This window comes from Balaenoptera borealis (assembly GCF_965194805.1).
Source record: "Balaenoptera borealis genome assembly, chromosome: 6".
Taxonomy (NCBI): domain Eukaryota; kingdom Metazoa; phylum Chordata; class Mammalia; order Artiodactyla; family Balaenopteridae; genus Balaenoptera; species Balaenoptera borealis.
The window spans coordinates 67,041,841-67,064,027 of NC_138863.1; the positions used below are offsets into that span (position 1 = coordinate 67,041,841).

Below are 22,187 nucleotides of genomic sequence, written 5' to 3' on the forward strand. Positions count from 1 at the left end.
AATGGGAGAAAATATTTGCAAATGAAGCAACTGACAAAGGATTAATCTCCAAAATTTACAAGCAGCTCATGCAGCTCAATATCAAAAAAACAAAAAACCCAATCCAAAAATGGGCAGATTACCTAAATAGACATTTCTCCAATGAAGATATACAGATTGCCAACAAACACAAAAGAATGCTCAACATCATTAATCATTAGAGAAATGCAAATCAAAACTACAATGAGATATCATCTCACACCGGTCAGAATGGCCATCATCAAAAAATCTACAAACAACAAATGCTGGAGAGAGGGTGGAGAAAGGGGAACCCTCTTGCACTGTTGGTGGGAATGTAAATTGATACAGCCACTATGGAGAACCGTATGGAGGTCCCTTAAAAAACTAAAACTAGAACTACCATATGACCCAGCAATCCCACTACTGGGCATATACCCTGAGAGAACCATAATTCAAAAAGAGTCATGTACCAAAATGTTCACTGAAGCTCTATTTACAATAGCCAGGACATGGAAGCAACCTAAGTGTCCATCGACAGATGAATGGATAAAGAAGATGTGGCACATATATACAATGGAATATTACTCAGCCATAAAAAGAAGTGAAATTGAGTTATTTGTACTGAGGTGGATAGACCTAGAGTCTGTCATACAGAGTGAAGTAAGTCAGAAAGAGAAAAACAAATACCGTATGCTAACACATATATACGGAATCTAAAAAACAAAAAAAAAAATGGTCATGAAGAACCTAGGGGCAAGACGGGAATAAAGAGGCCGACCTACTAGAGAATGGACTGAGGATACGGGGAGGGGGAAGGGTAAGCTGGGACAAAGTGAGAGAGTGGCACGGACATATATACACTACCAAATGTAAAATAGCTAGCTAGCGGGAAGCAGCCGCATAGCACAGGGAGATCAGCTCGGTGCTTCGTGACCACCTAGAGGGGTGGGATAGGGAGGGTGGGAGGGAGGGAGACACAAGAGGGAAGAGATATGGGGATATATGTATATGTATAACTGATTCAGTTTGTTATAAAGCAGAAACTAACACACCACTGTAAAGCAATTATACTCCAATAAAGATGTTAAAAAAATAAATAAAAAAAAATAAAAGGTCTTAATCTAAGTGTTATGAGTTCAATTGTTTCCACACACATTCAGAAAAGAAATATGTTGAAATCCTACTCTCCAGTGACTCAAAATATGCCCTTATTTGGAAATAAGGTCTTTATATAGGTGAGCAAGTTAAAATGAAGTCATTAGGGTCAACCCTAACCCAAAATGACTTGTGTCATTATAAAAAGGAGAAATTTGGACACAGAGACAGGTGTGCACAGAGGGGGGACAATGTGAAGAGATGCAGGGAGAACACTACGGAAAGACCAGAGACAGAGATTGGAGTTATACTGTCACAAGGAATGTCTGGGCTACCAGAAGCTTGAAAGACACAATGGAGGATCCCTACAGTTTTCAGAAGGAGCATGACCCTGTTGACACCTCGATTTAGGACTTCTAACCTCCAGAACTGTGAGACAATAAATTTCTGTTGGTCTGAGCTACCCAGTGTGATACTTATAGCAGTCCAAGCAAACTAACACATTATGTATAAGACAGGAAAGATTTCAGAGGAAAACTTGTGGATCCAGTTTACTACTGGCACAAAAGGAAGAGAGCCAAGCTAAACTCTTTGGGCGCTGGAACGGAAGCTTGTGAAGAAGCAAGGGAACCCAACCCAACTGGGGTCTCTAATAAGGAGCCCCTACATAGCTTGCCTGCTCAGTAGTAGCTAAAAAGGCAGAAAGATAAGAAGTTGAAATATTCTAATGTAGCAGGGATTGTGCCTCATTTGTCTGAAGCCCACAGAACACATTACGCTCCATGGGATGGAAACAGTAGAACAGAGATGGCCGTGTGGGGTGCCTGGGACATGGGACTTATGTCAGCCAATTACAGCCCAGAGTGACTCTGGAAAGTCGCTACTTGCTTGTTTTCCCTCTTCCCCTAAGCACAGGAACAAAAGTTACTTGAGAGAAAGAGCTGACAAAACCTGAGGTAACTAATGGTCATGAAGAGGGGATGCTGCCATGCAAAACTGAATTGATGGTGTTTCTGGGGCCAAACAGGAACGAAGGCACATTGGTAGATGTCTGCGTGGAGGGGTGAAGATGCCCAGGGATCAGACAGGATTCCACACCTCACTGGATGCCCACATAGAAAAGTGGGAGGCTGGGGATCAAACTCTGCTTTTCTCCATATGTATTCCTGGACTGAGATCAGTCCCCGTGAGAAGAGTGTAAACCTGAAATCACTGGAGAAAGCCTCAAGTGACTCAGTCCGCCTGGAATTGACAGGATTTATTTTTCTGCCATTAGGCAAAATGGGGGCTAGAATTTAAAAGCTAAGTAAATAACACTCCTCGAGCACATGGCATAAAAATACGGTATCCGCTATATTCTCTCTTCATTATACATCAGTTCCTTGATGACAGGCACTGTGTGTTTTTATCTTTGTCTTTTCAAAGCTAATATAGTGCCTGACATATACTAAGGTGCTCCATCAATATGAACATATTTAATTAATTAATGATAAACTAATAAAATTATAGTTGTTTTCTCTAAAGTAAATTGAATAGTTAAATGAAATGAATAGCACTTATAGTTAAGAAATCTCTTTTAATAAACTGATAAAATCATTTTCATTTTGCTTATGTATTGTGTGCTTCAATACCCTTATAAGCCATGTTTTCTTAAGTATTTTAACTACATAGATATAATAGTATATAACCTTTGATTGAATTATCTTATGTAAGATGAATTTCACCTGTTCCTTGTGTCATATACAGACCAAATAATCCATAAATCTAAATTACATAGGCCTCACTTAAGTTTAAAATACTTTCCCAGATATTATTTCTCGTAAATGTTTTACCAAAAAGCAATACAAAATGACTATCAGTTTTACACTGTTCTTTAAGGAGTCAGATTACTCACTCAGAAAAAGAATTCATCCTGTGCAAAGATAAAGTTTTCAGAAGGCTAGAGCAGGCCACAAGAGAGATTTTACAAAACTCTACATGTAAGGTGTAAGGTAATCTAAAAACCTAATTTTCAAACAGAAATTTGGAGGGTTTTTAATTGCAGTCATTTATGGTTGAATCAACTTTGTAAACTTATAAAATTTAGAAAAATATACAATATTAGAAAATGTGCATACTCAAGTAATTTAGTGTGCAAAAGGATATTTTTGTACATACTCATATGCAGGGGATAGGTTACATTTTACCTTATGATAAAGAATAATGGGGATGTTTTTCCTTTCGTTCAATTTTATGTGTCTGCCAGTAGATGGCGGTACCATGTTGAGCGCTGTCGGCTTTTTTTTTTTTTTTTTTCTCCTCAAAGCTGTTTTCTGATATATGTTGGGTACCACAGAGTGAATCTCAGAACAGGAAGCGGAGGCATAAGCAGAGAGGATTCTGGAAAGGTCTCTTTGTTTTCTTGTCCACAGAGAAAGCAAAGAAAAAAAAAATTGTAGTTAATATGTAAACCTCTGTGGCCAAAAATCTGAACAACTGCAGGAGGCTCATTATACTCTAACCATCTTGGATGCGGGCTTTGTTATGCTGTGATCCATAAGGCTCTGTTTTATCAGGTAAGCTGGCAAAACATTTAATTATCTGAACCATGGAATCTAGCCACCAGATCATTTTTCTTATTTTAAAATTATCTTCATGCTTCTATTTTTAACCTAATGTTGTTTTAATGTAAATTACAGGAACCAAAGGCATCATCTGATGTGTAGACTGCTTACTACTCCTTTATCTCAAAGGAAATAGAGCCTCTGTCTAGAAATGGTGACTTATGGTACAGACTAGGCACTACTGAGCTTGTATTTTTGAAACATGTAGATGCTTATGATTCATTGTAGTCAGAGAAAATATTTTTTTATTACACAGAGCTAGCCTAATTGATATTGTGGTTGTACCTTATCTATTTAAATGTCCAGTGTGCCAAGTATTTTTTAAACATAAATGTACCGTGAAATTGGAACTGTCATTCTTGTGCTTTGGTCTTTTTTTTTTAACAGCTTTAGAGAGGCCATGCGTATAGGAAGTAATAACAATATAGAGGTATATAGCTGTTTGAAAAACATTATCATTTGTCTCTAAAATAACCTATTCTCACCAATACCAATCATTAAAATGAGATTTAACCTTCTAGTAATAAAATGATCCCTATATACTCCAGTATGTGTTGTTTCTTTATTTTAATATATACATTTTATATTAAATATTTACCATTCTATTTATTGATGTAAAGGGTATTGTACCTTCTATGAGTTGTCTCATAAGCTTCACATATTTCTGTATTTTTTCTGTGTGTATTTAATACCTGGTTATTATTATTATCACTAATTATCAGGGAGAGCCACTTGGACAAAAAACAATTATTTACTTTATCTATAATCTGTATTTTCTGTAGTTTTCTTTAAAATATTTTATAGAATAATCATAAATGTTTTATTCAATTAGCAATCACATAGTTAGAACAGGAAATTATTGGCAGAAAATCTATAGGTATTAATTTAAAGAAGAGTTTTAAAAATCATCAAGCTTTTTAAAAAATACAACAGGTGGTGTAATATAGCATATGGGGGCAAAGATAAAGGCATACGTGCTTATAGGAATTTGCATGAAAACATTTCATCACAATCAGTCCAAGTAGTGAGTGCCCTGTGTGGAATAAAGACCTCTGATTTCAACCTGGGTTTCTAGTCAGTACTGGTCAAATCAGCCTAAAAACAGAACTTGAGGCCTCAGCTTTAAAAGCAACTGTAATCTCTAACGATATGGAAAAATATTGATTTCTCACCTAAGATTTTACCATGGGTAGCAATAATACTCCCCCTAAAAATGTTACAAAATAGCAGTTGCCTCAGAGAAAAGTCCTAGGTTTTATGTATTTCAGGAGATCTCCTACCATAGGATATAGAGAAAACTGTTTCTTTGAAAAGGGTTCCCAGAAATGGATGCTAATTGGCATGAGCATATTGTACACTCCATGTTTCTTTGCAGGTGACTGAATATAACTTTGTTCTGTGTAAACACCAGAGCTGGTCTTTCTGAACTGTTTACATTTATGAATGGATGCTTATATTTTGGCCCTGATTATTAGCAATATTTGTATCGGTATAGTTGCAAGAACCTCTTAATTTTTGTCTGTATATGTAGTCACAATGTGAAGAACAAATGTATACAGAGTTCTTCACTAAATGTGCTCTTTGAAAATTTTTAGAAATCAAACCTGTTTTGATTAAATGACATATCAAATAAGTTTGGTATCTTATTCTTTTAAAGAACTAATAGTGACTTCATTTGTAAGGTCAAGAATAATAACTATAGTTTATTTGTGTGATAGAGAAAAATAGGTTGGACACTGAGCTGGAAGTCTTGATTTCTGATGCAAGTTCTGCTACTAATAAGCTTTGTCACCTCAGAAGAGATACCTGTAGAAGATGGGAATTGGAATCAAGGATATATAAGGATACTTTTCATTCTTAAAATTCTATGATTCTAATTTATCTGGATTTTCACCAATTTATTTCTCCGCTTAATTGTAATCTGATGCGTCTTTGACTTTTACTGAGTTGTTTGTTACCATTAATGGTGTGCTAAACATGAGGATAGAGAAATAGAGAGGTTTTAAAGGTCCTTGGACAGCTTCTCTGTGGTGGAAACAACCAGAAAGCAACATGGAGAAGTGGTTAAGAGAAAGGGCTGGCAGAATAAATCCTAGCTCCACTATTAACTGACAAAGATTGAAACTTTCTGAGCCTCTATTATATCACCTATAAAATAGGAATGATGATGCCTATGTTGCAGGATTGTGTAAATAAATATTGCTTGTCCAGTGTTTATTATATATCCTGGGACATGATTAAATGCCCACCCTCCCCTCCTCCCCTGTTCCCCAACCCCTGACAAAAGGAACAGATATCATTTTAATACTGGTGATGGTAATATATCTTCCACCACAACAGGAAGAATAGAGTGAAACTGCCAAGAAATTCTGTAGTTGAAAAGGGAATAATTCTCATCCTGGAAGCATGCCCTTGCTGAAACAACAACAACAAAAAATGTGTTCCCTATAATAATATCAATTAGTGTTAACATCTGGCCATTTCCTGGATTGTTTATAGAACTCTCATAATACCTTCTAGAAGACTACTCTTTTGCCCAATGATATATTATCATGGACCCCACTTCAAAGGCTTGCTTCTTTTTAACAGAAATAGGGGCAAAAGACTTTATTTCACTTGTACCTTAATAGATACACCTATTAGACAAAAGGCTTTGTGAAGATTCACAGAGAAAATCTAGATTTCACCAAGAACCACATTTATATGCCAAATAATTTCTACTATGACCATCAAATTACAGAACCTGAATCCCAGAAATGATTGCATGTGTTGGCTATGCGATCAACTCACAAACTGTCTACTGTTTAAGTCATATTGATGGTCCAATGAAAGGTGGAAAGTCAAATTGTGCCTGATGAAATTGTTGACATACGGCAAAATCCCTGCTTCCCTCCAAAGGGTTTCTCTACATACAGCTTCGTGCTCTTGACAGCTGTGTGCTACTGGGATCTTGGGGAGCTAGAGCTGGGAGGTCCTTTCAGCACCCCAGGCCTCCTAAGCCTTCCCTTCAACCACCCTGGGCCTCTTTAAACTGACTCAAATAACTGTGCTGTCAGTTTCATCTTCATGGCAGCCAAGATGACTTAATGGGCTCATGATTAGACAGATCTGAGACGGCCTTGAGTTTGAGAGTCTTAAAGACATGAGCGGAAGTTTTCTCAATTAGACAATGCTCTGCTTGGAATTTGTAACTAGTCCATCTCCCTGACTCTGGCTCACTCCCAGCTCTTCTGATTCCTTATTTTTAGGGGTTAAATGAAAGCACCCATGAGCGTAAGCATATAAAAACAAATACTTTTTTTCACCAAGGAATGAACATGTGACTAGATAGTGAAATTTCTTTGCATGGGTGGTTGTGCAGATTACTTTTTTCTCATCATCATTCATGTATAGGAACACCGTGAACTCACTGAAGGCTGGGAATTAATGTTTAATTTGTCATCTAAAAATATTCATTCCACCTTAATATTAATGGTTATTTTACCAGTTTTCCAAAACTATGAGGATTAATTTACCCACCTACCCCTGAAATATAATTTAAGATATTAACAGTACACTTCTGTACTGGGGATCTGTTTTTAAATTTTTATTAACTTCAATCCTAAATTCTCTTTACTTCCACTTAAATTTTACCCATAAACACTTTTAATGGCAATTCAGTGTAGAACCTAGTATCCAAACGACTAGTTCTTGAGGTAGATTGTTCTTTGAGGTAGTTATAAAATTTGGGAAGGATAAAAGCCAATTTTATTGTCCCTTGGGTTGCAAGCTCACATATTTATCTTTGATTAGGAAGCTGCCTTTTCAGTTCAGCTTTACCTGATAATATTTTTCACACTGGGGTGAAGTTAACAGATTCTTTGGATGCATTTTAATGGGATATAACAAGCATAGATTTAAGAGCAGAATAATGTTAATTTTCTGTTAATTTTACTTGAAAAGAAGTTAATGAAGAAAATCTTGCTCTCTTGCTAAGCAAAGATGTGCTTTGCTCTGTGAACTGCCTGATGCGCATCAGCTCTTTGGATATCTGAAATTTGAATCTACATTCAGACATATGATTAGCCACAATAGAAGAGTTCTTTAAAATTTATATGCATACCTACTCAACTGGTTAACAGAAGTTTTAATACGTATTTACTGAGTGATTCTTATAATACTACACCTCTTTTTTCCAGGGTTTGAAATGATAAAGGACCTTATAGAGAGAATATTAAAGAAATTTCTGCCCAAGATATATGAATAGAGAACAGCTGCAAAGTAACTTATAAGCATGCTTACAAATTAAATATACATATTAAACACAAATACAGTGCATATAACATATGCTAAGTGGTTGTATTAGGGAATTCTCAGGGGTTGTTTTAGTTCAGAGAAACCTTTTAAAAGTCTGGAGTTATTTCTGTAATAACTGAATTAGGTTTTCATCCTTTTGGAGACTGCATATAGGGAGCCCTGCATGTGATTAAGCTCTGAGGTGGAGGAAAGTGAAAGAAATGATGGTCCTTAAATTTTTAAACAGTGGTTTAATATTGTTTTATTCAATGCGTGATTTCAAAGATGGGAAGTCACTCTTTAAATAACTTCGGCCATTTTCTGCCAAGAAGCTAACTTTGGGGAATTTTAATCTCCTAATATTCAGAAGATACTTTATTCTTACTTGGGTTGTACAGAACATTTTGTCCTTTTCTTTTTCCAAGAGCTTGAACTGGAATAATTCATTAAATCCCAGTTCTTGCTGTTAAGTGACATTGTGCTTCTGAACCAGAACCCCAAATATTCTTGCACAGAGCTTATTAATAGGACACGTTTTATGGGCTCAAGCCTCTATTTGAGAACTGATGACCTGTTTGTTAGCTTCTCTTCGTCCTTGATGTTTTTGCTTGTGACATTTATTTTTCTCTTTATAGGTTACTTTTGCTGTACCCAAACAAAGTATTCTGATGAGATCAGGAGCATTCAGGGTGGTATAGCTGTAGACTAAACAAAGTATTCTAAGCAATTTCTTTTCATGGAACTTATATCATGGTTGGACCTTAAGAATAAATTCTCCAAGAAATAAGCCCAAATTCCTACATGCGCAAAGCAGGTAAGAAAAATGAGTAAAGCTAGTCAGGCTGGGACTAAGGAACTCCATAGCCCATGTGCTTTCTAAAGAGGCGCTAGGAGACTGTTGAATCAAATAATTTTTCCAATGAAGCTTAAAATCTAGATTTTTATGAGAAACCTCCCTCTTGTTAAATGTTGTCATCTATTTCAAATTATTTATAATACTGGATAGATTCAACAAAGCATACCTACAGGCAGGATACGGCCAAGTATTTTTTCCTTTTGCCAATCCAACCAGAAGTTTTACCAATGAAGGAAAATAAACTTCATGGAGAGGAAATGGCTTGACTGTATTTGGAGGAACTGCTACACTAGCGCTCAGATTTCTTGTCGGCTCCTCCAGGCTCAACCAACTGCCCACCATTTTTCTATCTCTTTCATTTCAAATCCTTGAATGTTCTACATATTCCCTCCCATATTTCTGTTTATACTGCTGCTAATTACATCACTGAACTTTGTCTTTATAGATCTTTTTTCTCCCCTTTTTTGTTGCTATTAATGCTCCCCTTGCTGTGGATATCTTGTTACTGATATGCTATTTGATGAGGTATGTGATATTCCCATTTCTGCACTGTTCTGAAATGATTGAAATTTGTAGGGCAAACATGTCCTTTAGCTATGAAAAGATAAAAATATTATTAATAGGATAGTTATATGTCCTTGAGTCCACATGGTCTCAAAGTTTTAAAATATCTTATTAAACTTTCTTTAATCATAGCCAATACTGATTACAGTCCAAGTAAATCCATTCTTAATATTATTTTTCAACAATTTTATTGGGCTCTATTATCAATCTTTATATACCTATAGCAAAAATTAAAGTATATTATTATATTAGCATTGGAAGAACAGACAAAAGTATTATTCACAAATATACTGCATTCTCTTTCATTGATATGAAACTTGGTAGTATTAGATAAGAATAAAAATCAAATACATGTGCCTAGAATGAGAACTTCTTGGCCGTTATGGAAAATCAGAAAGAAAAAGCAAAATGAAAAAATGAAAGAAATCAGATTTTTTAAACTTCCTAATAAAAATGACAGGAGGAAAAAAAAAAACAGTTGAAGGGGAATAGATATGAAAACATCTGAGAGAAAACGGAAAGAGGTAAAACATGATGAGCTTATTCAGAGTGGCCCACAGCTCTGGCTGCACATTGGAATCACCTGGGAAGCTTAAAAAAAAAGAGCAAAGCTGGCTCCACCTTAAGCCAATTCAATTAGATGCTCTGGGGCTAAGCCTGGGTATCCATGTTTGTTTAAAAGCTCTGCAAGCATAGTTCAAATAATGCAGCCAGGTTTGAAAAGCAATTGACTAAAGGAAGACAGAGAAAAATAAGAGAAGCTAATGAAAGCTTGGCCAGAGAAGTGAAAGACAACTGAGAAATGACTTTCAGAATAATTTCAAAATTCTAACAAGTGGGGCGCATGTTAAGTAAAAAGACTATGCAAATACTTAAAATTGCAAAAAATACATTCGTGTCCATTTCTCCCTTGGTTGAAAAGGGTGGTATTTATTCTATATGTTTAAGCAGTTTTATATTTCAAATTGTTAATTTCCTACCCTTACCTCTACTTGAAAGTTGACCCAGCTGCTGGTTATGGTATATTTTGCAAACTAACAATATAAACAATTGTGCACACTCAGAAATAAGCATCCATTAACTTCAATTTATACAACCAGAGATTTGCCCTCTTTTTATTTTGTACCTTATAAATTGCTCCTTTGAAAACTGTCTTAAAATCAAATAAGAGTGTCCATTGAAAGATACTCTTTGAATGTCCAGGTCATTCAGCTGGAAACAAAACATTGATTTGTAATTATTGAAACTTCAATTGTGGCAGACTTAGAGGAAAAGCAGATATGTAAACCAACAAATTTTTTAAAGCGAAAATTCACTTAAAAATGTATTTTCAGAAAGTGGCATTTCTGAGGGAGAAATGAATTAACCTAATAGCTAAGTGGAATTAATAATGAATTGAGTTTCCAAAAAGGAATTCCATTACTAAGATGAGTCTGCCTTTTCAACTCTTTAAGGAGACATTTGCTGGGTTAACACCACAGTTGCTTTTCCATGTTGATTTCCCACAGTCCTTTCTGCGACTAGGGAGAGACTGTGGTAGCCCCTACTAAAACAATCCTCTACATCCTTCAGAGCAGATTATATCCTAAAGTCTTTCCTCTGGAGAAACGTCCTTTAATATTACTACCGAACTATGCTTTCTTCATGACCTCTACCATTCTGTCAACCAGGTCACCACAATTATCACTATGTATGAAAGATCTGTTAAATCTCAGGATGAGAATATACATATTTTGAATCAGGAGGCTGGTGATTGCATGGTGAACAGAAGTAATACTATACTATGTTTGAGGCTAAGTTTATGATGGATGTCTATGAAATGGTGTTTGGGTTCTCAAACTGGGATTGGATCACTGACTTTCAAAAAAATTACATCCTAGCTTTATACACAAAGTACTTTGGTAGTCTACAATGAAAATATAAGTAACAAACCAGTAAAATACTAATAAGAATGAAAGCCTGAACCAAAAAGAATGTTTTTTGATGAAGGATCACCTTAATTTAGTCAGTGTAGAGAGCAAAAAATTTACTGTTGATTAAAGCATTCCCTCCACCAACACAGTGAAAACTGTGAGAACTAACTTGATTCTTTGGGGAAAAGAATTCCAACTTGTTATTCAAAAGCATTAAGTATATTTTGCAAAGGGAAAAGGTAATGCTTAGGCGTAAATGAAAAGTGGCGGAGCACATCCAAATCATGATGCAGATCTCTATGCAAATTAGCACAAGAGTTAAAATACACCACGGAAACCACAATAGCAAGCTCTCTCATACATTTGTTAGATTTGTTTACTCTGTCCCAAAATTATCCTGAGTCTTTGTAAGACACATTTCTTTTAAATATCCATTAAGTGTACTATAATGGTGCTACGTTTCAAACAACACTCTGTGAGACCAATTTAACCATAAAATAATACTCATTTTTTCCAACAATCCATATCCCTCAGGAAAGCTAAATTTCAGGAATTTTATGCATGACAAAATATTTTCTATTTATTCTCTTAATTTCTTCCTGAACAAAAATTTGAAAACTAAATATCTAAGACATAAAAAGGCACACTTGATTTGGAAACTCTTTGAACTTTTTTTTTTCTCCAACATTTGATAGATATTTTATTCTTTCTATGATTTTTTAAAATTAAAGTATAGTTGATTTACAGTGTTGTGTTAGTTTCTGGTGTAGAGCAAAGTAACTCATTTATATATATATGTATGAATGTATATATATATTTTTTTCATATTCTTTTCCATTATAGATTATTACAAGATATTGAATATAGTTCCCTGTGCTATACAGTAGGACTTTGTTAGTTTATCTATTTTATATATAGTAGTTTGTGTTTGCAAACTCCTAAATTTATCCCTCCCTCCCCTTTCCCCTTTGGTAACTATAAGTTTGTTTTCTATGTCTGTGAACTTTCTAATCAAGTTTTTGGTAAACCTAGAAATGCCCTACAAAAATAAAGTCTATTAAATTTTTTTAAAAGGGGAAAGACACTTGAAGAATAACTGAATTCAGTGCTCAACTTTGCACAGGCAATTTGATCAGAATCCTAAATTATCCATGTCCTTGAGGAGTTAGTTCAGGTTGCACACATGGAACATTGTAGAAATACCACAAATTCCAGTTCTGTCCTTCCTAGCATCTTCTCTATTCAGCTCTTACTTTTCTCCTCATGATTGCTGCCCTCTCTAGTCATGGTCTTACTTGCTACATCCTCCATCCTGGGAAGGGCCAGATAGGCTATGCCTGTCTTTTCTCTAATTAGCATATCGGTTGCTGCAATCTGTCAGAAATAAAGTTTTGCATCAAATGTAATTTTCTCTTACCTGTGGCATCCTGGCTTTCCTTTAGCCTCAAAAGAATTGAGCACTGAACAACATCCCTCCTGCCTTTCCATGCAGAGACCCTTCACTGTGTGTTCCCGCTGCAATAAGTGGCAACATCTACACCTAAATCAGGGCAGTACACACAGGCCCCTGCTCTATTTTGGTGCCAGTGATGTGCTAAATGGCTAAAGGAAAAACATAGACTCTCTGAGTCCTGAATTCAGATCCTAGGGACGATATTTTCAGTTTCTTTAGTGACTGGTCATATTTTACTGAAAACTAGACTTCAAGTTTTGTCATTTTTTAAAAAAATTATTATTTGTATAGAATTTCTCAGATGAGAAGATTTTTGATATTACCAATTTCATGAAGAAATCATGTATACAGAATTGAATATCTAAAGCTAGAAAGGATTCAAGGGATAGTTCTTTTCAGAAACCAACTCTCTGGCTATGCTCTTCGCAAGCCATTCATAGTGTTGACTCATCAAAAAACATAGTTTAAATTTGAGCAAGCACATAGTTCACTGAAGTATTCTGAATATGAAGGCAGACTTTAATAGGTATAACACAGCCAACTCCAGTTACATCACTAGTCCAATATTCAATGACCCTTTTTGTTCAGAGTATAAGGCGACTGCTATACCCTTAGATCATTGTCTCTCAGAAGGGATGAATGTTGAAATACACCGAGTGCAGAGTCCCTGCGCTTCTGAGATAAAAGAGGCACTACAAATCAACTAGTCACTTTCCCCTACTCCCTCTCTATAACGGATGTGGACACTCAACAACAAAGACACTGAGTGTTCAATATGTCACAGCAAGTGATGTCAAAGATAAGCCTAGAAAACAGGTTACCTGAATCGCAGGTACATTCCCCTCTTTCTGTTTTCCTCCCTCTCTTCCTTATCTTTTCATTAAACCCTGTTTCTAAAAGGATGGGGCAGGGCATGCTTTTCCATTATGTTACACTGTCTTCTGCGGCACCACCTCAGGGTAATCAGACTCCACAGCATTATAACCATCTAGCTAGGGGAAATGCTTAACAGAGAAGCCACTCAGGTGGCTGGGTTCTGGCTGGTGAAGAATCACGTGACAGCCGAACTGCAGCCCCACCTAAATCAGTCTGTGCTCCAGTGGAGTTTACCACTAGCACTAATCTGAGAGCAGATTTTACAGCTTCCCTGCTCCAGGCTAGATAAAGCTCAATCCTCTGTATTTTAAGCCTCAAAGGAGTGCAGGTAACATGTGAAGTGAGCACCACCATTCTGAAGTAATGCAAGTTGTACCTCAAGTTCCCTCAGGTTGCCAAGTGAAAAAGGGAATCAACTCTTAATGCTCTGTTGTGAAAACAGTGCACTGTCATTTTGATTACAGTAAATAAACAGTCTGTGGTTGCTTGGAAAGAAACTGGCTAAAGCACAAGTCACCAGCAAGCAGTAGGTGAGACGTGGCTGAGGGCAACTCAGAGGGCTCTCTATTATGGCTGAAGCAAAACTGATGTTACGATAGGAATATAGATCAAGGATTGTTTATTGGGCTGAGAACTTTGCTTTCTATTTTCCATGATGCCAATTTACTTCAAAATAGAAAGCTTCCTATAATTCTGGTTATATTCTGATTTAAATGTGGTTTCTGCTCCAGAAACACGTGCATGCATTACACACACACACACACACACACACACACACACACACACAAAGCTCACATTTGTTTCTCAGCCCAAAATCCTAGGAATTAAGAACAAAAACAACAATCTGACCAAGTAAAACAGGAAAATTATCAATCCAGAGAGAGCCTGCCCCTCCCTTTTAGAGCATCTCACAACAAGGGATTGCCCCCTTTCTTAATTCACGCATTTGTTTATGGGTTTGATCACTTGGGGGAGGGTGAAGGAATAGGGGAAAGGCATACACTAGACAAGCACTAGCCAATATAAATATAATGAGACACATATGTACTTTGAAAATTTCTAGATGCTAACATAAAAAAAGACAAAGAAACAAGTGAAATTAATGTTCCTAATGCTTTTTTTTCAAATAAATTTATTTATTTATTTATTTATTTTTGTCTGTGTTGGGTCTTCGTTGCTGCGCACAGGCTTTCTTTTTGTTGCGGCGAGCGGGGGCTACTCTTCATTGCAGTGCGTGGGCTTCTCATTGCAGTGGCTTCTCTTGTTGCGGAGCACGGGCTCTAGGCGCGCGGGCTTCGGTAGTTGTGGTGCGCAGGCTCAGTACTTGTGGCGCACGGGCTTAGTTGCTCCGCGGCATGTGGGATCTTCCCAGATCAGGGCTCAAACCCGTGACCCCTGCATTGGCAGGCGGATTCTTAACCATTGCGCCACTGGGGAAGCCCACTAATGCCTTTTTTTAAGCCAATATACCCAAAATATTATTTCTGATTTGGCACTAGCAACATTTTTAGTGCTCAATTCTTACATGTGACCAGGGCTTGGACAGGGTATTTGCAGAATTTGTTTTAGGTAATTATATTCAACAGATATCTAATAATGTCCTGCTCACTATGGTAGGTAAGCAATAAAATCCTTATCCTCAAGGAATTTAAAATGTAGAAGCAATAAGACACATCCTTAATAAAAGCAGAAGCCAGAATATTATAATTATTATATGAATTTTTAAAGCAATATGTGCATGTTGTTGGAGTTCAGAGGAAGGCAAAATCACTTCTGACTCAGAATTTGGGTATGATGAGCCTTGGAGTATAGGTAGGATTTTTTTTTTTTTTTTAATTGGAGTATAGTTGCTTTACACTGCTGTGTCAGTTTCTGCTGTACAGCAAAGTGAATCAGCCATACATATACATATATCCCCTCTGTTTTGGATTTCCTTCCCGTTTAAGTCACCATAGAGCACTGAGTAGAGTTCCCTGTGCTATACAGTAGGTTCTCCATAGCTATCTACTTTATACATGGTAGTGTATATATGTCAATCCCAGTCTCCCAATTCATCCCACCCACCCCCTTCCCCCTTGGTATCCATACATTTGTTGTCTACGTCTGTGTCTCTATTTCTGCTTTGCAAATAAGATCATCTTTACCATTTTCCTAGATTCCACATATATGCATTAATATATATTTGTTTTTCTCTGACTTATTTCACTCTGTATGACAGTCTCTAGGTCCATCCACGTCTCTGCCAATGATACAATTTTGTTCCTTTTTACAGCTGAGTAATATTCCATTGTATATATGTAACACATCTTCTTTATCCATTCATCTGTTGATGGACATTTAGGTTGCTTCCATGTCCTGACTATTGCATTGGGTTGGCCAAAAAGTTCATTCGGGTTTTCCTTAACACCTTACGGAAAAACCCAAATGAACGTTTTGGCCAACCCATAAATAGTGTTGCAATGAACATTGGAGTGCATGTGTCTTTTTGAATTATGGTTTTCTCAGGGTATGTGCCCAGTAGTGGGATTGATGGGTCATATGGTAGTTCTATTTTTAGTTGTTTAAGGAACCTCCATACTGTTCTCCATAGTGGTTGTATCAACTTACATTCCCACCAACAGTGCAAGAGGGTTCCCTTTTCTCCACACCCTCTCCAGCATTTATTGTTTGTAGATTTTTTCATGATGGCCATTCTAACTGGTGTGAGGTGATACCTCATTGTAGTTTTGATCTTCATTTCTCTAATAATTGGTGATGTTGAGCATCTTTTCATGTGTTTGTTGGCCATCTGTATGTCTTCTTTGGAGGTGAATGATATTTCAGGCAGAGGGGATGTTTTTAAAAGCCAGAGGCCAGAGACTGGGGGCTTTCAGGGAATGGCAACTAGATCCGTTTGACTACGGAGGAGCATACATGTAAGATGAAGCTGGAGAAGCAGGTTAGTAAAATATTTTTTAGAGAGAGTCTCTGATTATTACTTTTTCTAAAGAAAAAAAGACACTGGATTTGGTGGCATGATTTACTAGCCATGTGACCTTGGACATGTTACTTATCCTTTCTGAACCCTATTATTTCCTTACCTACAAAATGAGGACAATAATCACCATTATCTCATAGGGTTATTGTGAAGATAAAATGAGCTAATCAATGCCTGGCACAGAACAAGTGCTTAGTCAGTGTTCTCTATTATCACCACTATTACTTCTCTAAGATATTTTGAAATGGGAAATTCTTTGAGTAAAACATTCAGTCCTCAATTTGCTTTGTTTTAAAGAGAGTCTGGTAAACTTAACTTACTTAGTCAATTATCTTTGAGGTAAACAGGAACTGAATGTATGTATTTTGGTCTAGATTAAATAGGACTACATAATTCAGAAATATTGTGCCTATAGAGAATTCAGCTTTTGTTGTTCTTTTATGTGTTATCATTTTCATGGCTGTATGATACAAAACTGAGTTACTTTATTTACCTAACCAATCCCCTATTAGTAGATATTTCAGGTTTTTCCCAGACTTTGCTGTTATAAAACATGCTGCCTTAAATAGAATACAAGACTTTCTAAAGAGTACTTGTAGGCTGAACTTCTAAATAGTAAGTCTAAGTAAAAACTTTAAATCTTTTTGAGAAACTAAAATTAAATAATTCATTTATTCAGAAAATGTCTGTTGAGCACCCAGTATGTGCTATGCACTGTTCTATGCACTTGGGATTCATTGGTGAACAAAATGGACCAAAAAAGGCAAATATTCCAGCCCCTGTAAGTCTTATGTTCTACCTAGGAGAAATAGAAAATGAACAATAAACATTATAAGTAAGTAAATTACATAGTACATAATAAGGTGATAAGTGCTTTGGAAACAATAAAGTGGGATAAGCAGCTGGAGGGGAAGCACAGTAGGTCTCTCTGAAAAGGTAAACTTTTGACCAAGACTAGAAGAAATGAGGAAGTTAGGCCAACTAGAGGAAAGAACACTCATGGGGGAGAGGGAACAGTATATGTGTGTTTGGTAGGTGCAGAGGACAGCCAGAAGCCAATTTGGCTAGGGAGGAGTGAGAAAGGAGGAGAGCACAAGATGAGTTCAGCTAGGTAACTGGAACGCCACATCATAAGATCTGAGAGGCAATTGTAAGGAGTTTGGCCTTTTCTCTGGGTGGCTCCTATAGGCTCCTGCACAGAGGAATAACTTATTTGCTTTCTGCTTTTCCCAAATCACTCTGACTGCTGGGTGAAAATAGGCTATGTGGGAATCAGGCTGGAAGCAGGGAGATGGTTAGGAAGCTATTGCAGGCTTCTGTGAAATACTGCCATAAATCATTTCAAGGTTCCAGGTTCAGAAGAATTACACCACGGGACATTAAACAAATGAACAAATGAGACTGAAGAAGCTATGACTGTCATCACTGAGAAATCATAAAAATGAGAGCAGTGTGACTGGTACATATGTTTCTAACTTCAAAACAAACAAACAAACAAACAAACAAACAAAAAAGCACTTCTGGAGTCTACAAGCCAGTCGTTGTCAAAATGTGATTCCTAGGCCAGCATCATCAGCATCCTCTGTGCACTTACTAGAAACGCAGAATTTGGGGCTTCACCCATATCTACAGAATCAGCAACTCTGGGGTGGGGCCTGGCAAGCTGTGTTTTAATAAAAGCCCTACAGGTGATTCTGATGCTAAATTTTGAGGACCACTGCTATAAACTCTAATGGTGAAAACTAGATGGACTGAAAGATCCTTTTCAATTTTGGGATACTGAGCTTCCAAGCTCAGTGTTTAACATTTATTTTCATGGTAAAATTAAGTATAGTCCTTGAGAAAAACGATTTGTTTATAAGAAGCATAGACTCATGATTAAGAACAAATAAATCTTTTAAATCATGTATTTAGAGAAATTTAACTTTCATTTATTATATTCCATCTCTTTATAAAAAAGTGAAGTAAAGTGGTATATTATTTTTTCAAAATCCACATGCACTAGGCAGTTGAAGACAAGGAAAATGGAGAAAGTGTAGATGATAGACCTGTTAAAGACTGTGCATTAATGAAGTTACTGGTTTAGAATGTACATTTAGCTCTGAGCCTCCTGGGCTCAACATGTTTAGAGTAAGGCAGAAATGAATTTAATACAACTCAAAGAAGGAAATCCCAGGTATTAAGTTAACCTAACCTAGACCCCCATTTAGTCTTCTAATGGTCAAATTTGCTCCAGGAGAATCTCTGGAGTACACAGAGAAGTAGATGCATGGTTTTGCTTCCTAGACAAATTTCCAGTTTTTCACTTCACAGTATCTTGGTGATTTGACCATGTGAAGTTATTTCCTTGATAAGAGTCTCAAGACTTAAAACCAAATGAGCAGCTGGTAGGATAGGGCTATTACAGACATTGGAGAGCCAACCAGTGATCCCATCCAGATGGAAGGCTGCCCTTTCCCCATGGGGAAACGCTGCCGGGGACCTGCTGGCAAAATCTGTGAGCTACTCAGTGAGCAGCTTTGGATTTGCTTCAGCCCTTGCACAAAGAGCTGAGTCCCAGAATTTTCCAGCCTAATGCCTGCCAGAAATGGTTTTGATCTGGAAAATTCTGAAGCAGGTACATCACGTCAGCATAAAGGAAGATAAAATGGATTGAAAGGAAAGAAAATGGCATAAGTGGCCAAAAATAGCTAAAGGAGAAACTAAAGAGGCAAAATAATGGTTAAAAACAATGGAGCTGGAGTAAGACAAAAATTAAATGAACACTGGACTTTAAAGATATTAAATGATAAATCAATTGTTAGGATAAACTAACACAAAAGGAAATATAAATAAACTTATCTCTACAAAATACATTTGTTGGCATTAGTATTACAATTATTAATAGTAAAAATAGAAATGAGTTAACAAAAATAAAATTAAAGCAACTTTGTCCAAAGTTCCTCAGCTGGTGACACCTACCCTTTTCAGAGTAAAGCTTCTATTACACTCTTTGAACAAGCACTTCCTCATTTGTGGTATAAAGAACTTCCCCTTAATTTCCAAACTGCTAAAATTCTATTAAGGTAATTTCAAAGGTAGGCTATTCATTTTGGGGGGATCTCCAGGTCCAATACTTGTATTAAATAATCTGAAAGTATAGTTTCTGAATCATCTTATCTCATCACCATCTTAATGGAATTCACTGAGCTTAACTAATTTTAGCCATCAGTAGAAGTCTTATTTGATTAAACCTTGTATGGGTCTTCTGTGAAATTAAATTTAAGACATCTGCTAAGCATGTTACCTAGTGTCCCTTATGATAACAAAACTTCCCTCAGTTTAGTTCTCAGAGAAAGTATGTCTTTTTATACATAGCTTTTAAGAATTGTTTTTGGTTTTGTTTCCTAAAATAAAATCAAATACATGTGATCCAGTGTGCTTCCACTTTTTCTTACCTACTGGGAACAACAGAGCTAAATGCCGGCCTTGATTGTATAAAGTGACCATCTCATATTCATAGTAATCTCTACTCTTTTCCTTCAGGGCAAACTTCTTTACTTGTAATCCATGTGCCATCTCCACCAAATTCATTTAAGGAGCTAGATTAAAATGTAGTTCCCTGTGCCTTGCCCTAGACCAACTTTTTCAGAATCTCCAGAGGTTGAACCCAGAAATCTGCAACTTTAACAGGTAGTCCAAGTGATTCTTATGCTCACTGAAGTTCAGAACTGATTTAAAGAGTCCTCATTCTCCTCTTAACTCACGTAGTCCAATTTTATCTTACGATTAATCTACAAGCCATGGTCTACTTTGAAAGGTGAGTGAGATAGAGATCTTATTAGGACATAATACAACTTACAGTATGAGGCCTAAATTGGAGCATGAGGCCATATGCAGAAATCACTATTTCCCATGTGTACTTGAGACTGAAAAAATCTCTCGCATTTGGAGCCCAGGCCACGAGATATATTTTCTCTGACCCGTGAATCAGTGATTTTCATAAGGGAAGGTTAAAGAAAGAGAACTCAAGCTGGCATGCTTTCTCAAACTCCACTCTTCTGTTCCTCCTTAATTTCTTAGTTCCTCTTTGATATTCAGCCCTCCCTACCTCACCCCCTTCCTTGTCCTCAGAGAAAAGACTGCAAATACTTTGGAATATATAAATTGATATTTTGGTTATTTAATGTCAGGCTCATTATATGTCAGGCTGGAGATCAAGGTATTTAAAACCCAGTTATTTATGTGCTGTGAAGGAGAGAAGTAGCATTTATTAAGCTGTGGCTGTAAAGTAGAGGGAACTAACATTTATTTAAGGACTATAAATTTATTTAACAATTTAATGGTTCAAGCTCTGATGCACGGATCTGTCTGATGGGTATTATTAATGTAATAATAGCTATAATACTATTATTACTATTATTGCTACTTCTATTACTACTAAAACCTCCAGCTTTTAAGGAAAACCTACTTTATACCAGCTATTGTACAAGTGACTTTACATGCATGTGTGTGTGTGCACACGCATGTGTGTGTGAGATCATTTAATTCTAACAACAACCCTCTTTCACTGTGTATTATAATCTCCATTAACAGATGGGAAACTAAAAATTGGATTGGTTAGGTAACACGTTCAATGTCAAACAGCCAGCAAGTGGCAGAGCCAAGTCTGTGTTGTTACCAAGTGAAAGGGAAGAGAAGAGAGGCAGAGGCCAGATCATAAAGGCACCAGCACACCTTGCTAAAGTGATGATAAGTCACTGAGAACCACTGACAAATTTTAATAAGGGTAAAATGCACGTTTTAGAAAGATCACTCTGATGACAGATTAAAGATTGGTAGCTTAGGAATGAGCTCTCATCTGAAAACAAAGATTGTAAAAGACTGTGTATTAAATAAAAAGGTGACATTTAATGGTTTTTTGTCATAGTAAATTGTAAAAGGAGATTTGTTAGTGAGGATTCAGACCAGTTTGACTCGTAAGCTTTGTATAAGTGAACTGAAATATTTTTTAAAATATCGATTGCTGATTTAAAAATTACATATATTTTCCTTTTAAAAATCCTGGTTTAACTGGGCTTAGCCATTGCTAATGGTTATAGCTGGAAGGAATATGACATCAGATATTATACCTAGGTTTAACATGCTGGTTTTTTCACCCCTGCTTATCTAAAATTTATTCTTAGAAGCCACTGAATAAAGTTTATTGGTCTTATCTTAGTCAGCCAATCAAATGGGGTTTTAGGTGGAGAGGAAAAGGAGCTGAAAAGGAACTGGAATAATAACCCACAACATCCATGTGGACCACATGCTCCACTGGTCTACCTCTTCGACCTTTCTGGTATTTGAAGAAAAGAAACAAAGGGGAAGTAAAGAGGGGAGAGGAAGGAAGGAAGTAGGAGGTGAAGAACAGGAAGATGCTCTAGAGCTCCAGTCTGGCTTCAGAAGGGGTGACTGAATCAGGGCTGCCAACGACGGATAGTGAGCCCCACGCCCACCCTAGGATCCTGACAGTGGCTCCAGGCTCCATCCTTCCTTGAGCACACAAGGGCATGCTTCTCACACAGGTCAAACAACCTGTTTTGTGTCAATCCTG

The 22,187-nt window shown here is 36.7% G+C and overlaps 1 protein-coding gene across 14 annotated transcripts in view; it reads left to right on the top strand.

The window, feature by feature from the left end:
* Nucleotides 1-240: 240 nt before the first annotated feature.
* The window catches only part of LOC309630239 (sodium channel protein type 3 subunit alpha), a 117,612-nt gene continuing 95,665 nt past the window's right edge, over nt 241-22,187 (top strand). For 6 of the 14 annotated variants that reach the window (XM_082395204.1, XM_082395206.1, XM_082395193.1 and 3 more), the window contains exon 1: nt 241-8,787. The gene's annotated coding sequence lies outside the window, so the exon portion shown is untranslated. The remainder of the gene's footprint in view (nt 8,788-22,187) is intronic. The other 8 variants (XM_082395192.1, XM_082395207.1, XM_082395195.1 and 5 more) reach the window with 5 other exon arrangements.